Source organism: Balaenoptera physalus, assembly GCF_965194825.1.
Source record: "Balaenoptera physalus genome assembly, chromosome: 5".
In the NCBI taxonomy this organism is placed as follows: Eukaryota; Metazoa; Chordata; class Mammalia; order Artiodactyla; family Balaenopteridae; genus Balaenoptera; species Balaenoptera physalus.
Window position 1 is genome coordinate 54,479,569 of NC_138884.1, and position 22,766 is coordinate 54,502,334.

Below are 22,766 nucleotides of genomic sequence, written 5' to 3' on the forward strand. Positions count from 1 at the left end.
ACAAGGTGGAAACAAGCTGCTTCTCTGAGGAGTAGTATATTTAGCACCTCTAAAATATGCACTGACCTCTACAGAATTCATCAGAGGGGAAGCTTGATCTATTTTAAACCAACATCTTCTTTCTAACCTCTGAGTACAGTGTCAGGGCTCATCAGGTACTAAAGTGTTTTTGCAGCCATGGTAATAATACAACCCCAATCACAACTAAGCCAATACAAAAAAGGGAAAAAGATCACTAGAATTCTTTAATCGCTCTAGAAGAAGCGTTAAAGGAAGGGATGCCAATTCCATTAAGAGGAAATTCACTCATTGAACTTGGCTCTAATTCTCCAGGATATCAAACATTCTCTGACTACAAATAAATTAATCACAGTAATTATAATAAAAGATGTTTTAGTCCATCTTTCCCACTGACGCTTACTTATCAAAGCAATAAACTTAATCACTCAGCAATAATTTAACCAGATCAGGCACTGTGCTAGGCCCTGAAAGTGCAACAAAAAATAAAACCTGGTCCTTTACATCTTCAAGGATATTATAATTTAGGCATGGGAGATAGAGGGCCTGAACTGGTAGTTGGTTGAGTGAAGGAAAAGAAGGAGATGAACTAAGCAGAATTGGGAAACACATTTTTAAATAAATGAGGAAATGAAAAATTTATAGGAGTTATGATAAAAATATTTACAGTGTACAGAGTGGGATATAGGTGAGAAAAATTGGTTCTATGTGTGAAGGACATACTTAATAGAAAGAACGCAAGAACGTTGTATTTTAAGAAGTCAGAAAATAATTTTGTCTTCTCTAAGAGAACTAGATGATCCGTGAGATCACATCTAGCTTCAAAATTCTGTGATACTCTAACATAACATAATGTTTATTAAGTGTTTGGATTTAACCTAAAGAAAGTCTCTGAAAAGAGGGGGAAAGAGTAGAATTGCTCCCCTATAATGGGTTTTGCCTTAAGAAAAACACATATTGTACTAAATTATTTTACGACCACAAATCTCAGCACGCTTGGCAAGACTATCATATTGTCTTAGTGTGTCCAAAAAATGTGAATTTACAATCTTCTCTCTTATTCAAAATTGTCTCTTTCCTTCTCCCTCCCTCCACCACTACTACCCACCCAATATTGACATCTACACAGCAATTTAATTTGTGAATATGAAAACAGATAAGATGAATATTATTTTTAGGAAAATTCAGACAGATAAAGCTAACCCTAGCCAAATAATCTGAACACAAAATATATTAATATCTTAGAATGTATTTATGAAGAAAAATGAAAAGCTTATATAAATAGACACTGTTACCACTTGCCAAAATGATGTGGTTAACTTTAGCCAAAGGCACACAAAAATATGAATTTCAATAACGAAGAGTGAATATCTCTAGCAACTACAGTGTTTCAGCAATACGCACATTAAATGTGAAGTTATTTTAATGAACATAACACGAATGCGTTATTGTGTGACCGTGTTAAAAGATCCCCAGCTGCCATCTTTTCTATCCGGACCTCATTAACACTTGTATTTCTCAGATTCCTTTTACCTTTCTCCTCAGACTTCTCCTTTTCCATGTCCATTCAGAATATCTACTGTCATATATAATTACTGGCCCATATTTTCTTTTTCAAAATTGTTGCTATTCTCAGAATTTCAAATTTCTTTAAAACTTGTTTTCTTCCAGGACACATTAGTGTTAGTATCTCTGATTTGCATTATAGAACATTGAGACAGATGAGGTGATGGCAACAACACAACTGAAATGGCTGTGAGTGAGTCTGTGATAAAGTTTTGACACATAAAATGTGGCTCTATATGCATACCTATCAATAACCAAATGCATTAATAATGGTAACTTAGGCGTCTGTTTACGATACCATGTGTAATGCACTATGCTTCTAATTTTTTCCCTTTCCATTTACTATTTAGTTTATGAGTCAGTTACTGGATTTTGAGGGTGTTTGTAAAGGAGCTGATAATAAAAATTGATTGCAAAGTACTCTGAGAGCCTTTCATGATAACCACTCTGGGAGAAAAACAGTTTTTTTACTTTGTGTTCTTTCATAATGTTTCCCAGTAGATTACATATTCCAGAAAGAGTGTACATGTAGTATAAATTCCTGAATTTTTAGAAAATGTAGTTTAAGAATATTGTCCCTTATTTTAATTAAAAATCTAGTTATTTGCCTTAAAGTATTACTGCAATGGCAGCTATCAAGAACATGTGACTATACAAAGCTATAATAATCAAGATAGTATGGTACTGGCAGAAAAACAGAAATATAGACGAGTGGAACAGGATAGAAAGCCCAGAGATAAGCCCACACACCTATGGTCACCTAATCTATGACAAAGGAGGCTAAAAAAATACACAATGAAGAAAAGACAGCCTCTCGAATAAGTTGTGCTGGGAAAACTGGACAGCTACATGTAAAAGAATAAAATTAGAACACTCCCTAACACCATACACAAAAATAAATTCAAAATGGATTAAAGACCTAAATGTAAGGCCAGACACTATAAAACTCTTAGAGGAAAACATAAACAGAACACTCCTTGACGTAAATCACGGAAAGATCTTTTTTGACCCACCTCCTATAGTAATGAAAATAAAAACAAAAATAAACAAATGGGACCTAATGAAACTTAAAAACTTTTGCACAGCAAAGGAAACCATAAAAAAGATGAAAAGACAACCCTCAGAATGGGAGAAAATATTTGCAAACAAAGCAACCGACAAAGGATTAATCTCCAAAATGTACAAGCAGCTCATGCAGCTCAGTATCAAAAAAACAAACAACCCAATCCAAAAATGGGCAGAAGACCTAAATAGACATTTCTCCAAAGAAGACATACAGATGGCCAAGAAACACATGAAAAGAAGCTCAACATCACTAATTATTAGACAAATGCAAATCAAAACTATAATGAGGTATCACCTCACACCAGCCAGAATGGCCATCTTCAAAAAACCTAGAAACAATAAATGCTGGAGAGGGTGTGGAGAAAAGGGAACCCTCCTGCACTGTTGGTGGGAATGCAAATCTATACAGCCACTATGGAAAACAGTACGGAGATTCCTTAAAAAACTGAAAATAGAACTACCATATGACCCAGCAATCCCACTACTGGGCATGTACCCAGAGAAAACCATAATTCAAAAAGACACATGTACTCCAATGTTCATTGCCGCACTATTTTCAATAGCCAGGACATGGAAGCAACCTAAATGTCCGTCAACAGAGGAATGGATAAAGAAGATGTGGTACATATATATAATGGAATATTACTCAACCATAAAAAGGAACGAAGTTGGGTTATTTGTAGAGACATGGATGGACCTAGAGAGTGTCATACAGAGTGAAGTAAGAAAGAGAAAAACAAAATATATATTAACGCATATATGTGTAATCTAGAAAAATGGTATAGATGATCTTATTTGCAAAGCAGAAATAGAGACACAGACATAGAGAACAAAGGTATGGATACCAAGGGGGAAAGTGGGGGGGAGGAACTGGGAGATTGGGATTGACACATATACACTATTGATGCTATGTATAAAACAGACAACAAATGAGAACATACTGTACAGCACAGCGAACTCTATTTAATGCCCTGTGGTGACCTAAATGGGAAGGAAATCCAAAAAGGGGGGATATATGTATATGTATAGCTGATTCATTTTGCTGTACAGTAGAAACTAACACAACATTGTAAAGCAACTATACTCCAATAAAAATTAATCTAAAAAAAGAAAGAAAAAAGATGTCTTTTGCCAATCATTCTGATTAACCTAAGTCACTCAATGTTTCCAAATAATTATTAATACACAGGAGGAAATCTAATTTTCAATTTAAAACAAACTAAAAATATGCTAAGTAATTTTAAAATAGAATTAACACTTCTACTGATTTCTGAAAGTTTGGCCTGCATAATTATTCAAGAGTAAAGAATGATATTATTTTTATGAAATACTTGCACACTTTCTATTATAGGCCTATATAATTTATTGACCATTATAATATACATGATTACATAACTAATTTGTTCCTCCACATGCTAATCAATCTTAATCAATAGCTTTTTTAGGCTAATGTAATTTTTATGTAGGTCTTTGGATACTAACAGAAAAAAAAGTAATTAAACCTTTTGTTGGGTCAAGAAAAAACTACTTAAGACAGGTTTTCCTGAGAAGCCAGCATTTAACATATTGTGTTGGTTTAGATTCTAAAAAATCAAGGCCAAATTATGTTTATTTAGTTGGGAACCATAGTCAAATCCTATAAATCCTTTATATCTTACTTTATTGAGAGACAGTGATAATTACAGCTTCAAGTCATAGTTAAACAGTGAAGTTAATTAAGAGAAATGAGCTACATAAAACAGAGACCATGTTTTCTTCCTTTTTTTTTTAAGCCATGAGGTCTCCAATCCATAAACTCTGCACTCAAGACATTAGATGACAGCTGGCTTCTAATCACTATTCAAGGTTCTTGGTCCAGAACCAATTGCCCTAATTTATGCACTGTGTTCCAACCAGTTTCTGACCTCTCTATTACTGATGAAGTTTGTTACTCTTCCATTTACAATCTGACTTTGCCTTTCCGCCCCACATTTTACCCTACTTCCCCAGTTATGACCTTGGCCATTGCTTCTGGCCTGGAGATGGATTTTTCTTCCACGTTGCTTCGTCTTTCCCTGAGTAATGCATTTATTCCAACTTCCTGTGGGTGGCGCTCCTGCCCGAGTCTCCCCAACCTGAAAGCATGATGCAATGGTTACTTCTGTGTCTGCCAATGGTGCCCTTCAGGAACATCTTTACCTACAGGTGAAAGCTGTAATACGGTGTGGTTTGAAGGGCATCGGGCCTGTCAGCCAAAAACTCCACGGGAAGTCTACCTGAAATTCCAGCCAAAGATCATTAGTGTTGCTCCTTAAAATAACTTTGTTGTTTTGACTCTGAATCCTTCTTGCCCCAACTCCTACCTTTTCCTCTTTGAAATAATTGTTTCCCTACATGATTATTGAGAACTCAAGGTTTCCTAAGATTTCAACAATTGCGTTATAGCAGAACAGACGGTGCTTGGTAAGCAAGATTTTTACGTTTCTTGTAATCCTTTTATTCTACTTCAGTATTTAGAAAGGAAAAAGAAAAAGTGTTAAAAATAAGTTTGCCTAAAGACAAGAGATTGTATGCACATAAGAAGAGAGCGGCCCGGGGGTTACGGTAACAGAAGTAATGGAAACTGTAACCAGAATGAGAAAAATCCAAGCAAACACAGATACTTAGGGAACATTCCTCACCAGATGATTCTACTTCCTAAAACACGAGAAGTTCTGAGTTTTCCTTTCCCTGTGGAGGTTATTTTCCTTATAAATGCTTTCTGAGCAGTAGATTTTAACAAGATTAAGCCTTTTGTTGCCTGGAACAAAGAACACGTTAATTAGTAAATGGATCATTAAAGATACATTTTAATTAATTAATTAAGCTGCTTACAACAGCACAGTACTTCCTGGAACAAATGCAGACCTAGCCATGCTGATTTGGGGTAGGGAGGGATGAGGAATCAAAGGAGTGAGCTTGGTCCAGGTGAGGTAACCTGTTTGGTAGAGGTTTAAGAGCAGCCAGTGATAAACATGTGGGAATACAGGGTGATGGGGTGTTGGGAAGGAATCACCAACATGACTGAGAGATACATAAAGGAGGGGCAGAGGAAACCAAAGGATTTTTTTTTTTCTAAAGCTTTAAAAAATTTTTCTTTATTGAAAATTGTAACACACCAAAAGAAAAATACCCAGAATGATTTATATCAAAGTGAATACCCATATTAGTTCCCCCAAGGACAAGAAGTATTTCCAGTATCCTCCCAAATCCTTTTTTCTCCTTCTACTTGCTATTTCCTCTCTCCCCTACTAAAATGTTACAGCTATACTGATTTTTGCACCAATCTCATCTCCCCCAAAGGGAGATCTTAACCAAGTTTACCATTCTGCCCAGGGTTTAGAGTTAAATTGTTCTGAAAATGTGTGCTCCTTGCAGAAAAGAGGGAGTAACCATGGAAACGTACACATCAGAGGATGTCTTAGAAAGAGTAGTTAATATCTCCTCTCAGGCCCAGCCCCAATATTTACATGGCCTGGAGCCCAATTCTCCCCTCTCCTCTCATCCCTGATGCACAAGCAAAGGTTTATTCTGGGTCCATGCCTAGCCTGACCACCCTTCAGGCAGGGTCCGTACACCTGCAGTGTGGAGGCCCTGTTAACAGAGAATTCTGGAATCCCAGTACCAAAAGCCCAGTCTGAAAGGAAAGGATCCAGATCTGAGTGGACTTGTGCTTTTAGCCACTTAACTCTTCAAATTGGGAGGGGCACGGCAGGAAAAGGAGGGTACACTTAAAAATACAGAGCCCAGGCTTCAGCGTCCTCCTCGCCATCCCCCATCATGAGGAAGCAGATTGATTGTGAGCAGGGCTGAAGGACCAAAGGGCAGTTTATAAAGTGGCCCGTATCCCATAATGTGACTGCGACTAAGAACACGTGCTAGCCCCTACTGGGCTACAGCTACACTGGTCCTCATTGCATTTGGTCATTTTTTTTTCTTGAAAAGGGGGAGAAAAATAAAGGAGAAAGTGGAGTAGAATCCAGCAGTTTTTCAAGACTAACAAAATATCTTGTCATTCCTCCCTGTTCAGACTGGAGGGAATCTCAAGTCATTTAAAGTTGTGACACCACACCATAAGTTGCCCAATGTCACATTTCCACTGCTGACTTTCCTGTCAGGTTGTATACACACACACCATTTTCATTTAAAGTGACTTTCAAAATTTAGTTTAAGGCATGTGCAAGACTTTATTAACATCACTTAGAATAGAGGGAGCTTCCCTACGAGTGAGAAATCATGGTGTACCAATATGCGTAAAATTTCTGATTTCTCTAGAAGAAAGGTCCAAATGTGTTAACCTCTGCTCTCTGGATCATAGGAGAATAATCTACTTTACAGCTTAAAAATCATGTTTCATTTTACAGATGAGGAAACTGAAATCCTATGAGTGTAGACATCTAGACCGTACTTTGCACATTCACAGTATGTGCTTATAAATATTTGTTGGATGATGGAAATATTACCCAAAGGCAGAGTTAGTGACAGAGCCAGTGTTAGAAGCCAGAAGGACTCCTAGTTCCTGGTCAGTTGTTCTGGCACTATTCATCCTCACATTTTCCCTAGCCATAGTCAGCAATGCAATAAGACATAATTGTAGTCATGTAGGTCTGAAATCCAGTAAGGAAAAGAATGTACTCCCAATCACAGAAATGCATCTTTGTATACTTCTAGTTAAACGAAACATAATGCCTATCCTTTTAAAGGGCAGAACAAAATGTCCTTGCCTGATGCTCCATGGGCACAAGACCCTGGCAAAAAGGAAGCTATTCTAACCTTCTGCTTAAATGAGGTTTGAAGAAGTGTTTTAACTTCTTTAGCCCAGATGCACCAAAAAAAAAAAAAAAAAAAAAAAGTTTTGAAGTATATCCAAATGTACCTAAAACTCTTTCTTCTAAAGAATTACTAGACAAAAATCTGGCCTACGATAACTTCCTAGGTACCTTAGCAAATGGCCAGTGCTGATTTTATTTTACAGTATTGAATATTTTAACACAATAGTTACTTGAGACAGAGAACCGGATTCAATGAGTCCTTTATTAATAGTCTATTGTTTTTAAAAATACTACAACTACAGGGGACTTTCCTGGCAGTCCAGAGGTTAAGACTCCATGCTTCCACTGCAGGGGGCATGGGTTCGATCCCTGGTCAGGGAACTAAAATCCCACATGCCACAGCGAGGCCAAAAAATAAATAAATAAAAATACTACAATTACAGATCTGCTAAAAGCATGGAGTCATTCCCTACTAAAACCATGATTCCAAATGTAATTCCATCTGCTTGATACTTTGACATTTTAGGTCTGGAAAAGCACAGGGTGAAAGATGGCAAAGAGCGGGGAAATTTTAATTCAGAAGTGCAACAGCCTACTTAGAAGAGAGCTTTAGGAAAGCAGAATCCAAAACCACTGTGACTAATACATTTTTCAGATTTATTAAGTAGAAAGGCTCAGAGGCAAAAGAGAGACAAGAGGCAAACAGAATTGGCTCTTGCGCCAGCTCTTCAGGATTCTGGTGCGATGCCCTAAGATTATTTTTGTAGCTGGGCAAGAATGACAGGTTGTAAACGTATAACTCGTTGGCAAGACAATACTTTCTGAAAATAGTCTTTTCTACTGAGATATCAACAAAAAAGATGGATATAGGGGTTACACCAACTGTTTCTCTGGATATGGTGCACCTGTTAAAAAAGAAAAAAGTCTAAAGAATTTGTTCTCCTATTTCACATCCTTTGACCTTTTCAACTATAACTTCACAATGCTAGTAAGCATTGTGACATACCAAAGTTTAAATGAATCCGCATTTTCGAAGTATATTGGATGTTTCTTCATCCAGACCAAATAAAGTTCTCTTCAGAAATGTTTCCTTATTTTGCACAGGTATAACTGGAAAATCCATGTTGAAGGGCTGGATACTTAATATTAAAAGTGTGTGATTGTTGCCTCAGAAATAATGCTTTCCTTGGTCACAGCTGTATTGAAATATAATTCACATACCATATAATTCACAAATTTAGAGTGTATAACTCAATGGTTTTTAGTCTACTCAAAGAGTTGTGCAACCATTAACACAATTAGTTTTACAACATTCTATCACTCCCCAAAGAAACCCTGTACCCTTTAGTTATTCCCAGCCAGCCAGACTCCCACCCCCAGTCCTAGGCAACCACTAGTTTACTTTCTGTCTCCGTAGATTTGCCTATCCTGAATAATTTATGTAAATGGAATCTCAAAATACATGGTATTTTGTGATTGACTTCTTTCTCTTAGCATCTGGTTCATCTATGTTATAGCATGTATACACACTTCATACCTATTTTTAGCCAAATAATATTCCATTTTATGGATATACCACATTTTGTTTATCCATTCATTAGTTGATGGACATTTGGGTTGTTTCTACCCTTTGGCTATTATGAATAATGCTGCCATGAAAATTAATGTACATGTCTTTGTATGTATATGTTTTCATTTCTTTTGAATATATACCTGGAATTAGAATTCTTGGGCCATATAGTAACTCCATGTGTGACTTTCTGAGGAGCTGCCACACTGCTTTGCAAAGTGGCTGTACCGTTTTACATTCCCACCAGCAGTGCATGAGGATTCCAATTTCTTCACATTCTCATCAACCCTTGTTATCTGACTTTTTGATTATAGCCACCCTAGTGAATGGAAAAATGGTATCTCATTGTGGCTTTGATTTGCACTTCTCTGATTAAAAATGGTATTGAACATCTTTTCATGAACCTATTGGCCATTTGTATATGTTCTTGAGAGAAATGTCTGTTCATATCCTTTGCCTATTTTTTAACTGGGTTACTTGTCTTTTCAGTATTGAATCATAGGAATCCTTTCTATATTCTAGATACGATCCCCTTATCAGATATATGATTTGCAAATAATTTCTTTCATTCTGACAGTTGTCTTTTCACTCTTTTGGTAGTGTCCTTTGAAGCACAAAAGTTGTAAATTTTTATAAAGTCCATTTAATCTTTTACTTTTGTTGCTCATGTCTTTGGTAGCGTATCTAAGAAATCATTGCTAAATCCAAGGTCATGAGGATTTATCCCTATGTTTTCTTTTAAGAAATTTATAGTTTTAGAGTTTCCATTTAACAAATTTCAAGTTAATTTTCACATGGAGTATGCGGTAGTAGTCCAACTTTTTTTTTTCAAGGTGGATATTCAGTTGTCCTATTGACATTTGTTGAAAAGACTCTTCTTTCCTCAATGAATGGTCTTGGCACCCTTATTGAAAATCAGCTGACGATAGAGATGTTGATTCTTTTCTATAGATCTATATGTTTATCCTTATGCCAATACTATGCTGTCTTAATTACTGTTGCTTTGTAGTAGTGAGCTTTGAAATTGGGAAATTCAATTTCTCCAACTTTGTTCTTTTTCAAAATTGCTTTGGTTATTTTGAGTGCTCTGAATTTCTATATGCATTTTAGGATCAGCATGTCAGTTTCTACAAAGAAGCCAGTTGGGATTCTGATAAGGATTTTGTTGAATCTATAGATCATTTTGGGGAATATTGCCATCTTAACAGTATTAAGATTTCTAATCCATGAACACAGTATGTCTTTCTATTTACTTAGATGATTAGTTTCTTCCAACAATATTTTGTAGTTTTCAGAGTATTAGTTTCATACTCTTTTGTTAAATTTACTCCTAAGCGTTTTATTCTTTTTGATGCTATTATATGAATGAAATTGTTTTAGATTTCATTTTTGGATTGTTCACTGCAAGAGTACACAATATATACTCTTATATGTATATACAATATAGATTTTTATATATTTATCTTATATGCTGCAACCTGGCTGAATTTGTCCATTACCTCTAATGGTTTTTTAGTTGATTCCTTAGTTTTTTCTATATACAAGTTCATGTCATCTCAAATAGAGATAGTTTTACTTCCTAGTAATGCCTTTAAAATAATAATTTACCACATTTTATCCTTAAATGAAATCATTGAGTATACTAAGTCCAAATGTAAGAATTTATACATGGATTTTTCATTTTTGTCAAATCTACTTTTCACTAATATATGATTCTCTGATAAATATTCCTTTTCTTCCCTTTTTTTCTGTTCTTAAATATATGCTTGGACAGTTGTTTCCTCTGACCACTTTACTTCCCCATAGTAAAACTGTTACCTTTCTGCCAAAAATAAAGATGTTATTACCATTTATTTTGAAAGGATTATGTTATCTAACCAATCACAGGGTCAGTAGTATTTGATTCAATAAAATAAGACAAATTTTTTTAGAATAGAGTTTTACACAGCAATCAAAAGTACAGAATAGCAATGTCACATCACTATGGCAGTAAATTTGTAGTAATATAAATAAGACAATAGAACATCTGCCCACAAGAGGCCAATTAAAATTTTGATGTATGTGTCCCCCACATCACAAAACATAAATACCTGCCACTTATGGCTAATTTCCCCTCTACATAAAAAAATCCGCCCCTACAATCACTTTGTAACATATTGAATTAAAAAAAAAAATCTACCAGCATTTGGCACAAGACTAATAGCAAAGCAATAAAAATTAGTCAAGAATTATATAACTGATTCTGGGAACACTGTGAAGCTTTCAACATGTCTCTCTGTCTCTGTCCAAACTCCATCTATCACCCACATATGGCTGTCTTCATTAGAATTATGTTTCTGAGGCACTCATTAAGGAGCTCAGCTGATGGGTTACTGTGTTACCAAAGAGGGTACTGAGTTCAGGAGCAACCTCCTGACCCCAGGATGTGGGGTGATCCGAGAACCAATGTATATTATAAGGAATATGGCTATGAAATTTCTGAGAAAATATCTCTTTTAAGGAGTTTTATCTAGAAGTTAGGAGAGTGACACACAGAAAAAGATGCTGCATTTAGAATGAAGTTAAAATCCTTAATCAGAAGGAAATAGATTAATCTTTGATAGAACTTCAGCTCTGTTCTGAGATATTTTGTATTATATGCTTCTAGAAGTGAAATATATATAATCACAGGAAAGGTTTAAGTAATTAGTCTTCTAGTCTGGCTGGCTATATTTCTTTTTTCTTTTTTTTTTTTTATATTTCATATTTTTAACCGTTGCCACTCATACATTATTTTTAAGACCAAGCTTTAACTGTTATAAAAACAGTTATTGAACCATATATTAAAATTTGGCAGAGTTGATAGCCTCAGTTATTGTTAATTCATAACAAAACAAACCGCGAGAACGCTTACTTACAAGTGATTTATCCGAACATGCCTCCACAAACTGTACTTAAATGCTGTTGATTTCAATCTCAGTGAAAACACTGGAGCATCCCTATTAGTAAAGAGGTAGGAAAGTCAGTCTAGAATTGACTCCAGAGCCTTAGCTATTAACCAGAATAATCTGAATTTTAGTCTTGGATCTACCCTTTTGTGGCTGTGTCATATTGGGTAAATCACAAAATCTCTCCTAAGCCTGCTCTGTTCTTTGTAAACTGAAAGTAATGGAACTACTTAGCTGAAGAGTTATCTTAAAAGATGAAATGAGAATATGTACATTGAAAAATTTAGCACAATCCTTGGCACATGGTAGGTTCTCATATAGACTTTGAATTATATTCCTTTCTTTGCCTACTAATCTGAAAATCTTAACTAATAATTTGTCTTACACTCACGTTTATTTTAATTATAATTGAGAGCTAATAAGAATACACTATAATTTCCTCTTATAACATATACATTGATACTGTCTACTATTAATATTACTGAAACACTTTAAATTTAAAAGATAAATATATAACATATCATATATATACCATATATGCTGTATATAAAGCATATATATTTATGTATAAAGTATATATATGCTATATATATTATATATATAATTTTCCAACTTTTGTACCTTAGCATTCACTTTATTATCTCCTTTACTTCCAGGAAGGCAGTACTCCCTGGATGGAGGACTAGAAGATAACAAACCACAGCCTGCATTGAACCATATGCCCTCATTAATTCAACGGCTGCTATTATGTCTAGGGTGTATCTTTTTCAGAGGCACTAGGCACACAATAGATGAGATATGACAAGCCTATTTCATCTATGTATCACCTAGAGGTCTTAGTATTGTACCTAGGAAATAGTAGGAGTTCAAAAAGTGTTCAATGAACAAAAACTACATCCTGTACCTGGTGAAAGATAGGGGGGAGATGATAAGGTAGATTAAAAAACTCAATAATACAAAAAAAGTCCCCTTGGATATGCTATAAAGCAATATAAAAATATTTACTCTGTTTTGATACATACTACTGATAATTATGTATTGGTATAATAGTACTTTATGCAATTTATAAATAAGGATATAAAATTTGGAGTTTGGGTTCAAATAATCTTTTATTAATAGGGTTAATTTTAAAAGGTATGGAGACTTTGGCAGGGGGTGCTGAAATAGCTTTCACTCATCTACCTATACATTTATCTATCTATTGATCCATCCTTTTTTTTTTTCAGCTTGAAATTTCTCTCACCTGAAATTCTTGTTTAAATCCAGATATGATGGAAGAGAAAACAGGAGGTGCGACTGATCATCAGTGGTTATAAAATAGATTGTGAAAAGTCTCTTAACATCTAATTCCCCAAGCCTCATAGGTACCACACATATCATAGCATCCAAGAAACTCTACTTGTCAAACTCTTAATATGTATTAGAAATATTTCACAACTCATAGTTGGAGAACTTGTCTTGATATACAGCTTGCATCTCTCTTGCTGAATTAAAACAATCACCTTCTTATAAGTCCTCAATAAGATATGTAGGGGTTTTGGATTGTTATTTTTGGTTTGTCTGTTTGTTTTCATAAAAGAACTATAATTGCCTTTGTTTGTGGATGAACCCAATACTCTAATTCACCCACTTAGGGGTCTTTTTTGTTACTAATTTTCTGTTATAGATTGTCCCCTATATAGGTGACCTTCCCTTATAAACAATAAAAAATGAATATGTAATACATATTTATATCATGCTTGTGTTATAAACATATATGAAATTGAAATTGAAAAGGATGAGATAAAATGTAATTCATAAAGTTTTAAATAATTTTTGTTATTTACCAATAGTTCAAATAATTTTTCTCTCACTAATACTAATATTTTAATTAAGAGCAAAATGATTGGGTGTCTTGTAATGTTTTTAACTTGATTTAACCCTTTGTGGTACAGCAATTCAAAGCTATGGGTCTAAATTCAGCATGTTTCAATACATGATTTTAAATAGCTGTTGTAACTGAAAAATATTCTTCCTAAGCTTCATAGACCCATATGGGAGAGGTGCAACGTAGGCACTGCTTATTGAATCACAGTAGCATTTTTCAATCTCATCTGCCAATTAGGTAAAAGAGTTTTATTGAAATCCAGCAAATATAGCTCTGTCTTCCCTGATAACAATCTTTCTTGCTAGTTAGAAAGTACTGTGCATCTTTAACTAGAAGAGATCTCATTTCCTCCAGTTCAGTACTTTCTGGTTCAACCTCTAATCCTGGCCCATGTGACTGCCTCCAAGACCATGTTTTGGTTAAAGAGAAGGGAATAGTTTTGCTACTAAGGCTGCAAATGTGTGTGTGCATGCGTGCTCATGTGCACGTATGCACACATGCACACACGTGTATCCATAGGCACATATGTATTTTGAGATTTGTTAAAAGCATGTGAATGAAAATTGGCATTTATCAATTGACCTATGCCTCAACAAAAATGAAAGTTTCCATGAACGTCTTAAGTGAACTTTTCTGACTTAATAATACTTGGAGGTACGTTAGAGTAAGGGGGCGAAAGGGAAGGTAGGGAGAGAGAGAGAGATGGGAAAAGAGTCCTTTTATGCTACAGCAGAACGAATATTTACAATATTAATATGTAAGAAGGATAGAGTATAGGAGCAATAAAGCCAGAGGCCATATCTGTCTCCTTCCTAAGTACTCCATTTAGAATCTGATCTTTGTACGGTTTCTAAATCCAGCGGTTGAAACCAACCATGATGAATGGACCGTAATAATTATATGATACGCTTCATATGGTACCTGTCAGAAGCACATACTATCTGGAGCATCATTTATGAGAGCACAGGAATGTGCTGCACTCAAACCCTTCTCAGCTTATAAGTTGACTTGATAATAAAAAAGAATCATATGAAATCAAATTTAAGCACATCTAATCGCAGCTTTTTTAAAAAGGCAGCCAGAGAAGCTTCGTATTTTCTATAGCCAATTCCATTCCTTTCATGAAAACTTGATTTTACAGGTACCTGAATGGATTGCTTTCAATTGATTTTACAGTTGAAAGAGGTAAAGTGGACACTCTCAGTTCATAGTGTGAACTTAATTCCAGCAATTTCTGTGTTTCCCTTAGAGCATCAATCTTATTTATCAAAAGGGGAAAGGTTAACTCTAGTAAGTGAAAGAGCCAAAGGAATAAGACTCAAGGATTGAGCTCTGTGATGCATCAGACCATGTTGTCTCTTAATAGGTAAACGTACAAATATTCCCTTTGCATGAAACTAAAGAAGCTGGAGGAAGGGTATTGAGTAGCACAGACAAGGAAACAGGTGCAGAGTACTTAAGTTATTTGACCTCATTGTAGAGCTTGTTAGTGGTGAGGCAGGTGCTCCAGTGTAGATTTTCTCCCTCTGAGACCAAGTTCTTTCCATGAGCCTCACTACTTTCCCCTCGCACAGAGCACAGTTGCAAAAGGGGCAGTGGGATCTGTTCAAGGGTATACAACTCTACTTGTGCATGTGTCCAGCAGTCTGCAAAGGCTGCTGACAGGTCAGACTAGGAACAACGGCAGTGGCCTTGCAATCTAGACAGTCTCCTAATTGTGACAGGAGCTCTGACAACTCAGCCAACTGGTGGCTCTTACCATCCAGTACTTAAATTGTGTTTTTAAGGAAATATCACTAACTTTCTCTTATGGTATTTTAAGTTCCAAACTTCAGGTCTCTACAACAGTGATTCTCAACCCAGGCCACCACATTAGTCATCTGAGCGAGCCTTGAAAATATGGAAGCCTGGGACCCCATCTCAAGGAAAATGCAATTGCTAGGTTGTAGCCCTGAATGGAGTTTTTTTCATTTGGTTGGTTGGTTTTTTTGGTGGTTGGTGGTATTTTTTTAAAGTGCCCCCAAGTGATTCTAATGTGCAACCACGAGTTGAGAATCACCTTTCTCCTGCTCCACTGTTAAATTGTCCTTATGAAAGACTCTACTGCGAGTGACAGACCAAAGTCACAGCTAATATCCGAGGTCAATGTATTTTCTACCATTTTGAGCCTTTCTTTAGGAAAATTGTTCTAAGACTGTGTTCTCAAGCTTTCCTATTCATGAGGATCCTCTGGAGAGCTTGCTAGAACACAGATTTCCGTGCCCTCGCCCAAGGTTTCTACTTCAGTAGGTCTAGGATGAGACCAGAGAATTTGTATTTCACAGGGGACGCTGTTGATGCTTGTCTAGGGACCACGCTTTAAGAACCACTACTCTGAGCAGTTGATAAAAGCCCACCAGTTTCCTTCTTCCTTAATGATCTTTCCCCACAGAAGGCAAGATTCTTTGACAACTAACTGCCAAGTCCCCTTCCGATCAGTACCTAACCTCTCGCAAATGTACTTCCCTCTCAGTAGCTTCAGTAAGCTTCTAGCAGATTTTATCAGCTAGACTCTGCCATTTACTTTTAGTTCTTAAAGAACAACTCTCTTTCCCTCAAAATATTTCTAATACATTTGAAGAGTAACCTTCTAAAGACATGATCTTTTTCCACAAATGCAGCACAACTGTGATTACACTACACTGTCTCTTGTCCGTGCCAGGTAGATTTTGCTTCTTCGTGCAGTACAAATAAGTGGGTAAAAATGCCCCTGATTTTCCTTCTAAATGCATTAATTCAAGAAACCTGCTGTTGGTTAATAGGAAACTGATATTCAAAGTCTGGGGAACACCAAGGTAAACATAAATCAGGAAGATATGAGGATCATTTAAAATGGAGACTAAAAAAGGAACTAACATTTATTGAGTGCCTACTAGGAGCCAGAGCATTACACATTTTTAATTCACAAGATGGCCATCTGTGTTTTAGCAAGTGCTCCAGGTAATTCTTATGCAGACTAATGTTGGAGAACCATTAATCTAAAGAAATAAATATTTGAATGTTGGTATTTTAGAAAAAAAAAAACACTTTGGCATTTTAACAGGTCTGGTGAGGTCTCCCCTGAAAGAGAAACATTTAATGAGAAAACAAGATAGCTGGGAACTTGGGGAGATTACTGCGGGCGGGCAGGAGCAATGTATAGAGAAGGAACAGAGCTGTCATGTGTTTCAAGCAATCCATGTGTGTGCCCTACTGCCTTACTATGGGGTACTCGCAGAATATGCTAGGGGATCCCTTTTGGAGAGGTGGAAGAGGGAGCTTTTATTTTATTTTATTTTATTTTAAACTATAGTTGATTTACAATGTTGTGTTAATGTCTGCTGTACAGCAAAGTGATTCCGAGATATATATATACACACATATATATATTTTTTTCAGATTCTTTTCCATCATAGGTTACTACAAGGTATTGCGTATAGTTCCTTGTGCTATACAGTAGGTTCTTGTTGTTTATCCATTTTATATATAATCGTTTGCATCTGCTAACCCCAAACTCCCAATCCTTCTCTCCCCCTTGGCAACTACGAGTCTGTTCAAAGAGTGATGTTTTAGACATAGCCTAACTCAGTGACTTTCAGGATGCCTCTCACACCCGGAATTCCACCATTCTGAATGTTCACAGGACGGCCTCACGAGCATGTCAAAAATATACATGGAGTTAAGAAAGAAATCGGACTTGTGGGGAGGGGTGGGCAATACAAAGCAGGGGAAGGAGGGAAAATGCTGCCTGAGTCAGATTCAGACTTAATTCCTTAAGTCTCCTCCTAGCTGGTGATCTCAGGCAAATTACTTAATCTAACTGAGGTTCTGTCCTTATCTGTAAAAGGGGATAATCATACCTACCTCAGAGAATTGTTGAGAGGATTACAAGAGATAATGACATGCTTGGTACCCAGTAGGAACTCAATTGTCCAAAGGCAGCTGGCAGACCCACACTCCCTCTGGCATAATGGAAGTAGTCCTACCTTTTTTCTTAAGCTGAAGCTTTTCTAGGTGGGTTTTTGCTTTTCATTATCTGCTTTGTCTTGTGTGAATGGAAATGACCAAGAGAAAGAGCTCCGTCCTCCCCTGCAGTAGGTGGGAACTGGTTACGTAGCAGCTTGTTCTCTCATCCTCCTCCCAACATTTCCAGTCATTCCCTCCGGGGTGGGGGTGGGGGTGGGGGGGAGGGGTGGGATGCCACCAGAGGCGTGCCTATGTACTCTTCCAACACTCTGCCCAGAGACTCAGCCTTAATTAGTCATTTACTTAGCATAACTCAGCAGATCTGTGTTCTCAGTAGAACTATCCTATATAAAACTTAATTTGTCTATTTCCCATTTTGCCTCAAAAAGGAGGAGGAGAATGGAGAAGGGGAGGCAGAATGGAGGAGGCTTAGGTCTTATTTTTTCTTCAATGTGCCTGGTTTGGATTGGGGAATTTTTTAAGTAAATACTTATATGACTCATAGATGAATTCTGCATGCCAGCTACCTGTCAAGTGTAGCAAGTCCTCAGCCAGCTACTGCATTAGGTTTTGGTTTAAAGCCACTCTAAATGATTTATTGTTTTTAAATTATTTACATGGTATTGTTCCTTTCTTGTAAAATGCAATAGTGCTGTCAGGAACAGCACAGCAGCAAGGTTATGAATGGAAGTACAAGTAAATCAAGGGAATTAGAAGCTACCAGTTGCAAATACTCACAAGTTCTCCACCAGCCAACCACCACTTCACTGACGATAATAAAATTTGCATGATTTCCTGACATTATACTCACCACATATTTTCATTGCATGCTCACTGTAATTACTTAGGTCATGATCTCACGCTCACGGCAAGCAGAACTTTCACTGAACCCAGCCGTGACTATTACAGATGCTTAGAAATGAAGCAGGTGGAATTAAGGGAAGAGTTCCCTACATAGTTTTAGGGATCTGTGATGTATCAACTGAATTTTGACAGCTAAGAAAACGGGAAGTATTCTCAACTACTCCTCAGCTACAATCAGGTCAAATTTTAACGAGACAAATGTATCTCAAAGACAGGATTTGGGTCCTGAGTTTTGTGGTGATTGATTCCTACCATTTGTTTTCTGGTTCTTTGATGTAAAAATGTTTTAAATTGAAGGTGATATTAATCCCTGAGATGTAGGTGTAACAACAGAAAGAAAAATTGTATGTTATTCATCAAAAATCAGAATGGACAAGTAAAAAGGATTCAATACCTTAAAAGATCTGTGGGCATCTCCAGATGTATAGGGTGACATACATGTCATTCAATACCCATAATCTTTATCCAACCGGTCATTTGGTTATTTCTCAGAGCGTGGTGCCTCTCTCCTGTATACCAACACACAGATTCATAAACTCTCCACGTGCAGGCTCAGAAAACCGAATTTACATCTGACCATTTGCTCTTCTTTTCTAAACCCTAGATCCCCCCTGCACCCTACCCCCCATAGCTGTCTCAATAGAGAAGGTAACATTTAGGTTTTGAACGATGTAATATATAACAGAGTTTCAAGGATGAACACACTGCTTTTAAGCTAAAACTTGGGGAACACAGGGGCAAAAAACAAACCCGATTTGATTCTCAGTTTTGCCCTGTGATCCTAGAAGACTTAATCCCTCAGCCTCAGTTTCATCAGCCTGAGAAGCAAGAGATTACTCACTCACCTGCAGTGGTTGTGAGGGCTAAAGATATAGGATGAAAGCACTGGGCACTGTACCTGGCCTATTAGAAGTAATGGTCGATTATGAATGAAAAAATAGAGTTAATTATCTGGAAACGGCCTTATTTCATAGGTCTTTTAGCAAGTCCACATAGAATGGAAAGCTTTACTATAGAAAGTTAGTGTCTGAGTTAAGAGAAAACTATGAGACAGCAAGAAAAGGAGCCTGACTTTCTAGAATTTAATAACACTCCACCAGACCTGAACAAAAAAGGAGAATTTTATAAATGAATCCTCTCTCCCCCGACCATGGAAAGCAGCTTGTGGCATAGCAATAAAAGCAACTTAACGTTGAGACAATCATATCTTAGGAAGTTATCACCCCAAATCACAGTACTCCCAAACCCAAAGGTATGTACTGGTAAATCTCTGAAGTAGTGAAATTCGTGAAGGATCCCCAGATCTTAGCCGGGCTCTGGTCAAAGTGACAACCACAGTTACTGGATTTACCTCCTCTAGAACTGTTACAATGCAGATATCTCTTTGCTTTGTGTGAATATGTTGGGGGAGGGGTTGCTTTTGTAATGCTAAGGTATATGAGCTTGTAGTAACATACATGCAATCTTTAGAAAAGTGGAATAAAAGTCCATTGTAAATAGTTTGTGTTAATTACCGTAAAAGATTACATCAAGCTCTGCGGTAGGTTTACTCATCTTTAATTATATCCATTTTTAGACCAGTAGTAACTTATGAGATTTCTGGAATGTGTTTAGTAATCCACTGAGGAGACTGACTCAGTCACAGAAGAAAGATTTTCAGAGTGTCCAATTGCCATGACTGTTGACTTCTATCACTTGCTACCCACACTTTTACATGAATAAAGAATGCATCAAAAGTACAGAGTTCAATTAACACAATAGCAAGCATGATGCTATTATGTAGATGGGACATATTTTTTATTGGATCATATGAGTGGTCATAACTTCTGCTAAAAATATGTGTGTCATTTTCCTTAAAGTGCCCTTTCCTTTGCCCCCTACTGTATTCTGATGACAAAACAGACTATCTTTTGTAGAACTCAGCCGTCCGTTCATTTTCTTGTTGTTGTTGATAACAAGAGTGTTCTCATTTCTCCCACTCAAGATATGTGGAAAATGAATCTTAACTCTCTCAGAGACAAGATCAGAAGCTTGGTTTAAAGCCACTCTAAATGATTTATTGTTTTTAAATTATTTACATGGTATTGTTCCTTTCTTGTAAAATGAGTACCTCACTACTAGAATGTGTGGCTTATCACTGAAATATTTAAGCACATCTTAAGGTCAGTTCCTATGAGGGCTATTACCATGGTTTTCCACTTCAGTGAGATTTTCAAAAAATGACTTAAATTATAATTAATGTAGCAGCCGGTCAATCAACATATCTAAAACTAGTGAGTTTTATGTAATTTTAAAAGCTTAAATTTGGATAGTGCCTTAGAAGCAATTTAAGATGCAACTTCCTACATCTTACTATAAACATTTCTATCTTTGTCTTGTTTTTTGTCACATTCGTGTTTATAACTGTAAGATTTTCTCTCTCTCTCTCTTTAATTTGGAAAATATTCACTGTAAGAAAGGAAAACAAGTCTTAAAAGAGAATTGAGTTTCTATGTCAATAGATTAACGGGAGCTACATTAGGAAGTGTGACTTATTTGGGGAAAGTCAAGTTGAAAACAAGATTTAAATCTAGTAGGAGAGTTTAAAAGTTTTGGTTACCTCTAAATTGAAATAATCTCATCAACTCCTTCTACCCCAGAGTGGAATGTTATTAAAAGACTTTCGAGAGTTGGCCTACACCAGCAAAGAAAGTAGTAATCTTTGTTAATTTTTTCATTCATTCAATTAACTGTACTGATTAAACTAACCATGTCTTATTGGTATCCTCTCCCCCTTCTCCCCCTGTAGTCTGTAATTATTAAGTAGATCATTTCTGAGTGCACCATGTTCCAAAGTTTGAAGGACTCTGTGTTCTTACAGAAGACTTTGTCTTATTCCTATTCATCCACTAAGGTCTTCCTAAAGGAAGCTTACAGAGGTCTGTGGAGTTTTGCTGGAAGAACAAAGCATTCTCCACAATATCATTTACAGCCTAAACAGAGGTTCAGCCCTAAATGCAGCCAATTTGGAAGCTGGACTGGAGGGAAAACAGCAGAAAACCCAGCTGTGATGGTGAATTTTATGTGTCAACTTGACTGGACTAAGGGATGCCCAGATAACTGGCAAAACATTATTTCTAAATGTGTTTGGGAGAATGTTTCCAGGACAGATTACCATTTGAATGGGTGGACTGAGTAAAGAAGATCACCCTCCCCAATGTGCTTGGGCATCCTTCAATCCACTGAGGGCTTATATAGAATAAAAAGATGGAGGGAGGGTAAATTTATTTTCTCTGTTTGAGCTGTGGCATCCATCTTTTCCTGCCCTCAGACATCAGTGTTCCTGGTTCTAGGCCTTTGGACTCAGACTGAATTATACCATTGGCTTTCCTGGTTCTCCAGCTTGCAGATGACAGATGGGAGGATTCTCAGACTCCATAATCATACAAATCAATTCCTGTATAAATTGCCTCTTTACATAGATAGATAGATGATAGTTACATAGACAGATAGATAGATCGATCCTATTGGTTCTGTTTCTCTAGAGAACCCTGACTAATTCACCAGTTCACGTTGCTGGGGAACTTTACAAATCATCAAGTTAATCCCCATTAAGATGTCCAACCCCTTCCAGTTAATTCATGGCAGGGCTAAGGTCAGGGCACTGACTCACATCTGCCAATTGCAGCTCTTTCTATTACAAGCAGTTCACCCAATGGCTCCCCACCGTGGAGAATGCACCCAGTAAATGGAACAACTAACAGAAGAAGTCTTCTTTAGTCATTTTTACAGATTTGTACATAGTTCGTGTTTGATAAATATTATCTGATAATAAAATGCATGGCTTCTTAAAACTGTAATAAAATGATTGTTTATATATTAATCTGCTTTATATTTTTATTTGCTGCTGACCTGTGTGATTTGAAACTGATATTATTTAATAACAAATGTATATTTGACCTAGAAAATGAAATAAAGCATGAATCAAACAATTGTCAACTCGATTGAATCCAGTAATAAGGGTATACCATGTAAAATTTCAACCTGTCCAGCATTGTCAACGAAACACTTTGGACTTAAGTTATCTAAGCCATATCCTCATGTCTTTTGCCAAGGCAAATATCATCATAAAAAGA